The following is an 8,958-nucleotide window of genomic DNA, read 5'->3' on the forward strand; positions in this document are numbered from 1 at the left end:
ATCAACAGTCTGAAATAGGTCCGTCTGAAAGGGCAAGACAAAGGCTTGCAACTTCAGTTTGCCAGACATCACTGCAATTATAATAGCCACTTACTAAAAACTAAGTGGTTTCAACAGATGAATGGATAAAGAAGATGTGGTCCATATATACAATGGAATATTACTCAGCCATCAGAAAGGATGAATACCCAACTTTTACATAAACAGGGATGGGACTGGAGGAGATTATGCTAAGTGAAATAAGTCAAGCAGAGAAAGTCAATTATTATATGGTTTCATTTATTTGTGGAACATAAGGAATAGCATGGAGGACATTAGGAGAAGGAAGGGAAAAATGAAGGGGGGGGAATCGGAGGAAGAGATGAACCATGAGAGACTATGGACCTGAGAAACAAACGGGGTTTTAGAGGGGAGAGGGGGGGATTGGTTAGCCCGGTGATGGGTATTAAGGAAGGCACGTACGGCATGGAGCACTGGGTGTTATACTAAAACAATGGATCGTGGATCACTACATCAAAAACAAGGATGTAATGTATGGTGACTAACCTAACATAATAAAATTTTTAAAATTAAAAAAAAAAATCCTAAGGGGAAGAATGGGAAAAAAAACAAAAAACAAAAACTAAGTGGTTTCTGTCTTGTAGAAAAGGGCAGCACGAAATCATCAGTGTCCCGTTGGAAGAGGTGATCAATTTCCTGGAACTGTGGGAAACAGTGTTGAGAACACGACCTTGATCTGCTCCATCACATGGCCTGGGGTTAGGACACTCGGATGATCTGTGTCATTGCTTTTTCATCTGCTTGGTTTGGACCGTACATATGGGGACTACCCTCTTCCTATGGGGAGAAAAACCGACAACCTTCACCAGGCTTCCAAGCCATGGCAGGACAGTGCCGAGACCATTTGCCTGCCACTGGCAGTGTCCCAGTGACAGCTCCTTGCTCACTGCTCCTTGTGTTGGTGTTGGCTCCTGTCTGAACAATCTGTGCTCCTGCCAAACTGGCTGCTGGGATGGTGATCGTGCCTGCAACAGGGACTGTAACGTGCCGTAGAACGGTGCCATCCACAAGAACTGGCTGATGGACGGTGGTCTGCCCCTCAGCGGTCTGTGCCACTTGTCCCTGGACAGCAATCTGCTGCTGGGTCTGGGTCTGGCCAGCAGTGACTGCCGTCTGGGGCTGCTGGATGATGATCTGCTGGGGCTGGCCCTGCTGGCCCTGTACCTGCACAGCCTGCCCACCCTGGATCTGAGTCTGTCCAGGTGGGACCAGCTGTATCTGCTGCAAACCCTGAGTTCCACACACAAGTACTCACATGATGGTTTGACCTTGTCCACCAGGGACAGCTTGGACCATGACAGGTTGGCCAGCTGATGGGATTAATTGGTCTCCACTGCCCTGCACCTGCTGCTGAACCTGTCCAGCCTGCACAACAATCTGCTCTGTCCAACTATGGCTGTTTGCTGTATCCTGCTCCATGATCCCTCCAAGTGAGTATCCTGTCCACAGTGAGTTCCACTCAGAAGATTCCAGAAGACCGTGAAACGCACTCGGTGCCGCCCTCCGCGCCCCGCCCCAGTTCACTGCCCGCACTGATTGGTTCCGGTACCGGACCCCGAAACCCAATCAGAGGCTCCAGTCACTGCTGCCGCCGCCGTGGCCACTGACAATATTGAGTCTTCTTAACCATGAATATGCGTATCTCTCCATTTATTTGGTTCTTTGATTTTGTTTATCATTTTGATTTTGTTTTTACTCATATAGATCTTATACATATTTTGTTAAATTTATACCTAAATATTTCCATTTTTGTGGATGCTAATGTAAATGGCATTATGGTTTTTACTTTCCATTTGTTCATTGCTAGTATATAGGAAAGCAATTTACTTCTGTTTATTAACTTGTATCCTCAACACTATAAGTATTTCGCTCCACCATTTTCTTGCTTGCCTGGTTTCTTTTCTTTTCTTCCTTTTTTTTTGTTTAATTTTATTTATTTATTTGACAGAGAGAGACACACAGAGAGAGAGGGAACACAAGCAGGGGGAGTGGGAGAGGGAGAAGCAGGCTCCCGCGGAGCAGGGAGCCCAATGCGGGGCTCCATCCCAGGACCCTGGGGATCATGACGTGAGCCAAAGGTAGATGCCCAACGACTGAGCCACCCAGGCGCCTCTTGCCTGGTTTCTGAGAAGTTTAATTTCATTCTGATTTTTGTTCCTCTATAGGTAAAGAGTCCTCCCACCCCCAGCTTCTTTCAAAATTTATTCTTTATCTTTAATTATCTGTAGTTTGAAAATGACATATGTAGCTATAGTTTTTTTTGGGGGGGGGCATGTATTCCGCTTGGTGTTCTCTGAGCTGCCTGGATCTGTGGTTTGTGTCTGATATTAAACCGTAGAAATTCTCAGTAATTATTGCTTCAAATGTTTCTACTGTTCCATTCTTTCCTTCTTCTGGTATTCCCACTACACATATGTTACACCTTTTGTAGCTGTCCCACAGTCCTTGGGTAGCCCATTCTCTCTTTTTCAGTCTTTGTTCTCTTTACTTTTCAGTTTTTGCAGTTTCTATTGATATATCCTCAAGTTCAGATATTCTTTTCTCAACCACATCCAGTCAATTAGTAAACCCGTTAAAAGCATTCTTTACCTCACTCCAGTTGTTTTGTTTGCTTAGCATTTCTTTCTGATTCTTTGTTAGGATTTCCACCTCTCTGTTTATAATGTTCACCTATTGCATGCTGTCTACTTTATCCATTAGAGACCTTAGCATATTGATTATACCTGTGTTAAATTTCCAGCCTGATAACTCTAACATCCTTACGTCCTGATGTTTGTTCTGTCTCTTCAAATTGTGTTTTGGCCTTTTAGTATGTCTTGTACTGTTTTCTTTTTTCTTTTTTTTTTTTTAAAGATTTTATTTATTTATTTGAGACAGAATGAGAGACAGAGAGCATGAGAGGGAAGAGGGTCAGAGGGAGAAGCAGACTCCCTGCCGAGCAGGGAGCCCGATGCGGGACTTGATCCTGGGACTCCAGGATCATGACCTGAGCCGAAGGCAGTCGCTTAACCAACTGAGCCACCCAGGCTCCCTTGTACTGTTTTCTTGATAGCGAGACATGATGTACTGGGTAAAAGGAACTGTTGTAATTAGGCTCTTAGTAATGTGGTGGTGTGGTGTGGGGGTCAGGGAAGCGTTCTCTAGTCTGATGATTAGGTCTCAGTCTTTCAGTAGGCCTATGCCTGTGACCTATGTCATAGGGTTTCTCAAGTTGTCTTTCTCCCCTCTTAGGTGGGACAGAATTGCTAGAGTGGGCTAACATTAGGTAGTTCCCTTTTCCCACCAGGAAGGCTACAGCTGACTGGAGTTGGGTACTTCCTTTGCCCCATGTCAATTAAGCTCTGATAAAACCCCATCAGGTTTGGTTCTGGTTAATTAGTTTCTCCTGAGGGCAGGCCTTATTAAGAAGAACAGAGTGCCCTAGGGTATTTCAAAAATGGCTCCTTTCTCCTCCGCCTGCCTAAAGCAGGAAGGAATTTTTCTCCACTATGTACTATAAGGAAACTGGCCAAGTTCCTGGAGGTAATCTCAAAATATTGTGCCACTTGGAGTTCTTCACTTTCAGAATAATTCCCACTGAGCCTCCAGCAATTCGTTGATTACAGCCCAGGTTTTTCTATCCCAGCACTGGATCCTGCAGCTTCTGTGAGCCTTTGCTGTCGTAACAGTGACTCCCTGTATCCCCTGTCTCTCCAATCTTGTGGGTAGTGGTTTACTCTTCATCCTCCCCTCTCTTACGAATCCAAGAAGAGTTGGTTTTTCAGTTTGTTTAGCTTTTTACATGTCATTAGGATGGCGTGGTGACTTCCAAGCTCCTCACATGTAGAACCAAAACATTCTGTGTAGTTTTCTTCATGTGTCTGTACTACATCTTTGTGGAGCTTTTGGGATATGTGGGCTTGTAGTTTCCAACAAATTTAGAAATTTTTCAGTCATATTTTTTCAAAAATGTTTTTATGCATTTCACTATTTTCCTTTTAGAACTCCAGTGAAATGTATGTTAGGCCAATAGAATTTCTTCAGCAGCTCCTTGATGCTTGGTTTTGTTTTGTTTGAATTCTTCTCTATGTTTTCTTTTGAATGGTTTCTATTGCTGTGTTTTGACATTTACTGATTTTTCATTGGCCGAATGACATCATAGCACATGAAAACTGAGGAACATCTAAAACACCAGGTTATTGGTTCTTCCATCTACTTTAACAGTCATGCTTCCAAGAAATTGGTATGATTAGGTATCTATCAGGGGTATCTAAGAGCAATCTCCTTTGAAATTCTGATAACACTAGTAATATTAAATAGATCTCCATTTTTATCCATTATAAAGAACACTGTATGAAGGAGAGTAATCTAGAATCCCTGCTGCACACTGAGATCACAGGACCTCACATGTGATGCTGGGAAAAGCTTTCCTGCTTCTCTTCTTCCTTGAAGATGATGAGCTTCTTCAGTAGTAGAGGATGGAAAGGGTGATTGATGTTGGCAGTATTGATATAATTCTGATGTAAGATCAAGGCCATGAGATTTCTAATTGTTGACCAAACCAGTAACAGAAGGCAGCAGCAGGCTTCTGACATGTGGCAGTATTGACATAATTCTGATGTAAGATCAAGGCCTTGAGATTTCTTTTTTTTTTTTTTAAAGATTTTATTTATTTATTTGAGAGAGAGGATGAGAGGAGAGAGAGAGCACATGAGAGGGGGAAGGTCAGAGGGAGAAGCAGACTCCCCGCTGAGCAGGGAGCCCGATGCGGGACTCGATCCCGGGACTCCAGGATCATGACCTGAGCCGAAGGCAGTCGCTCAACCAACTGAGCCACCCAGGCACCCCAAGGCCGTGAGATTTCTAATTGTTGACCAAAGCAGTAACAGAGGGCAGCATTGGGCTTCTGACATGTTTGTCCGATGGTGAATGGAGAAGGTGGTCTCATGTGTAACTAGTCTACTGGCAGATTTGTGTCAGTGAAGAGCTGGGCCCACTGAATTAGGATTTTTCCAGCAATGCCACCCAATTCTTGAATCTCCAGGGCAATTCTTAGGGAGTTTTAAAGAATGCAGTTTGAAGTTGTAACCTGGAGGGATTTTTTAAAAGCACTTGTTGTACCTCTCTGATCTGTCCAGGGTTTACAGATAAAGCTAGAGCAGTCAGCCAACACTCTACACAACTGGCAGGACTGATTATGGGATTAGGGTCCTCTGGTTCCAATGATGCTGTGATCACCACTACCACTACCCAGGTTTCACCAGCAATGCCTTCAGGTTTCCATGCTACTTGTTCTAGATTTAGCTGTAATGTCTCAACATTTCAATTTCAGATCACTGGAAAAAAGCACAATGATTTTAATTTCCACTTTAGTTGGTGAGTGAGTTGTGTTCCCATACGCCACCACATTTTACTTCTTCATCCAAGAGCAAGAATACAATAAGTTCAGCTCAGTGGACCCTGTTTTAGGAAGGTTTCCGGGATACTCTATATAATGATTAACTGCTCCCATTCTCCTCCCTGTCCCACCTTTTGCAAAATATGTATTGTTGCTCTGTGAACATATATTTTAAGTTTTCATAGATGGTTTTAAAATATACATTGCATCCTAAGTCTTAAATTATTTTTCTAACTCTGTTTTTACCATTCATTCATGTTATATGAAAACCTAGCTTCAAACTGTTACATAGTAGTTCCTAGAGAGAATCCCCCCTGTTTTAATTACTTATCTACTCCACCAACAACCCCGCCCCCCACCCACAATGGATACTGGATTACCTCCAGCTCCCTGCTATCATAAATGCTGCTATGATGAACATCTGCAAACATGTTCCTTTATGGACCTATGTGAAGATTTATCTTTTGGGTTTCATCTTCTGTTAACTACCTGTTCACATTCTTTTGTTCTCTTGTTCTCAGTGATTTGCAGCAGGTCCTTGGTTATTCTAAATATTATTTCATCGTTGGTTTTATATTTTGGAAATAACTTCACCCAATTCGTAATTTCTCTGTTTCTCTGTCCATGATGTTAGGATTCAGAACCAAATGCAGGAAATAAGGAAAAACTGGGAAACCTTGCATAGCTCTCAACTATCAGACTCAAAAGGAGTTGTTAACATCTATCTTAAATTGTTCCCCAGGAAGGCTAGTTCCATCAAGATATTGGGTGAATGACGTCATGTAAACCTACACCTGTAACCTGAAATGGAAAACACAGCCTTAACAATGTTCAGAGGTAAAAATGTGAGGTGTTGCCAGGGGTGTCTTTACCATAAACATATCTTGGTTTCATTGTCCTTTAAAAAGTCATCCAACCATACTCCTTGAAAATATGCCTATTTAGGCATATAACCAAGCCATGTGTTATGAATCATTAAACATCAGAATGAGGTCAAGGTGAAGAAACAAGAACGCTGAGAGACTTAGTGCATACATTAGGGTGGGTGTCCAGGAAGTCATTAAGGTGGGTATCCAGAGAAAAAAACATACAGCTGCTGCTTTCAAGACAGAAACAGAAATGCAGAAAGATGTTAAAAAATAGGGTCAGTGAATTTCCTAATGCTGAGCAAATTATAATTCCATTGAATACTGATTAGAGTGCAACTAATGGAAGAATTTTACATGGAAATGTTGAAACATAGATTTGGTGCAAGGTATTTCTTTCATATTAGACTAAAGCAGTCCAGGGGCGCCTGGGTGGCTCAGTCATTAAGCATCCGCCTTCGGTTCGGGCCATGATCCCGGGGTCCTGGGATCGATCCCCGCATCAGGCTCTCTGCTCTGCGGGAAGCCGGCTTCTCCCTCTCCCACTCCCCCTGCTTGTGTTCCCTCTCTCGCTGTGTCTCTCTCTGTCAAATAAATAAATAAAAATCTTTAAATAAAAAAAAATCTTTTTAAATAAACTAAAGCAGTCCATTTAAATCTCCTTTTCCAAATGGACATATTACTAATGCATAAGAATAACTATTGAATTGACCATGACCTTAGTTTTTTGCCTGTATGTCTTTGATTAAATGAAGTTTAGTGATGTGGTCATTTCTCTTGTTTTGCTTCATTTCTCACCAAAGAAGTACATATCCTCTTGAAAAGGTTAATGTTACCTTGGACTGGATCTTAATACGATTCTCTGCTAACATTTCCATTTCTGAAATGTACTATGTCATATCTCATATGTTAAATGGCAGTGTACCATCAATGCTACAAATATATTGGAAACATGTATAACAGGAAGATCTAGACATAGAGATAGAGATGGCCATGGAGAGGGAGGTAGAGAAAGAGATAAAGATGAAGCTAGAGATAGATTTGTTTCTAACTGCAAAAATCGAAAAGCATTTTGAAAATCTGAATCTAATTCCTATAGTTGGGATGCCTATGTGGCTCAGTTGGTGAAGCGTCTGCCTTCAGCTCAGGTCATGATCCCAGGGTCCTGGGATGGAGTCCTGCATCAGGCTCCTTGCTCAGTGGGGAGCCTGCTTCTCCCTCTGCCTGCCACTCCCCCTGGTTGTGCTTTCCCTCTCTCTCTCTGTCTCTCTCTCTCTCTCTCTGACAAATAAATAAATAAAATCTTAAAAAAAAAAAAAAAGACTCAATCTAGAGAAAACCTTATTGTTCCTGGACAACAGGTATTGTATCATCCTGTGAAATTGAATTCTATCATTGTGAGACTGAGTCACTTGAATTTGATCATCATAATAGATAGCTTTCAGAGTTAGGTTATTTTTAGTTTAAAAAAATAGGACTTAGTTAAATATTAGGTAATCTACTGATAGTTCTTTTTCCCTACTACCATGACTTCTAATGGTGCTGATACAATGAATCATTAAGCCTCTTATTACAACGTGGAATAAATTTTAAGTTTATCTTCAGGATAGATGGCAGAGCTATTAGCACATATATTTAAATGAATAATAATTTCTGTTGGTTGTTATTAGTAAAGAGTAATAGTTAACCTGCAGAATACTGCAAAGTAGTTTTAAATTATGGACTTAGAAAAAACAAAGAACAATTATGAAAGAAATGGAAGAGAAATAAATGTCTACTGATCCCCTACATGGGCCAGTCTCTGTATGAAGAGGTCTTACATATGATGTTTGTTATCTCACATAATTTTCATACCTAATCCCACATTTTTACAGAGACAGATCATTCAAGGTAGGTATAACTGACTGCCACTGCATGTTAACTAGTTTTCTCCTCAACAATATGTTTTATACAAGTTTTGGAATAATAAAGTGGAAAGGAGTAGAAACCTCCAGAAATTTCTGGAAGTTCTTTCTCTCTCCCTCCCTAGTTCCCTCCCTCTCTCCCTCCTTTTCTTCCCAATAGACAGCAGTGTGTGTTACATTCTTTTTCTTACCTCTAAGGAATAAAAAACAGATTAAGTTCCAAAGGTCTGGAAATAAAAGAACAATTCCTACTAATATTTCAAAAGATGTAAAGTAAAGCTCTAGACCTAAATGCATATTCTCCAGAGTTATATTATATATAGTATACACACACACACACACACACACACATGCTTAAATAAGAACATGAAACAAATAATTGTAGTTAGTAAGAAATATAACTACAAAATATACTTCTGATTCACAGCAACTGTTATTATTTGGTCAGTGGAAGGAATGAAAGATTTACCTGTTCATATCTGACTGAGTTATAAAGAAATTAAATATGGAAAATATCATGAAATTTACCTTTCTGCTAATGTGAGAACTGAGCACCTTCAAATTCATTAAGAAAATATTAATTAGAAATTGTACAGGTAATTCTGTTTCTTTAAGAATCTGGCCTTCTCTGTTATTCCTGCTCTCTCTTATAAATTGGATCCCATTCTCCCACCAATAGTTGCTTTTCCCTGACTAACAAATATGTTCAAGTCTCCTCTCACTGAACACACAAAACCAAATAAAACCACAG

At 40.8% G+C, this 8,958-nt stretch overlaps 1 pseudogene; it reads right to left on the minus strand.

Moving 5' to 3' along the window:
- Positions 1-733: 733 nt before the first annotated feature.
- LOC145720312 (nuclear transcription factor Y subunit alpha pseudogene) lies at positions 734-1,676 on the minus strand (annotated as a pseudogene).
- Between the last annotated feature and the right edge of the window lie 7,282 nt (positions 1,677-8,958).

The sequence above is a fragment of the Leptonychotes weddellii genome, chromosome 2 (genome assembly GCF_054177405.1).
Source record: "Leptonychotes weddellii isolate Sample4059 chromosome 2, ASM5417740v2, whole genome shotgun sequence".
Taxonomy (NCBI): domain Eukaryota; kingdom Metazoa; phylum Chordata; class Mammalia; order Carnivora; family Phocidae; genus Leptonychotes; species Leptonychotes weddellii.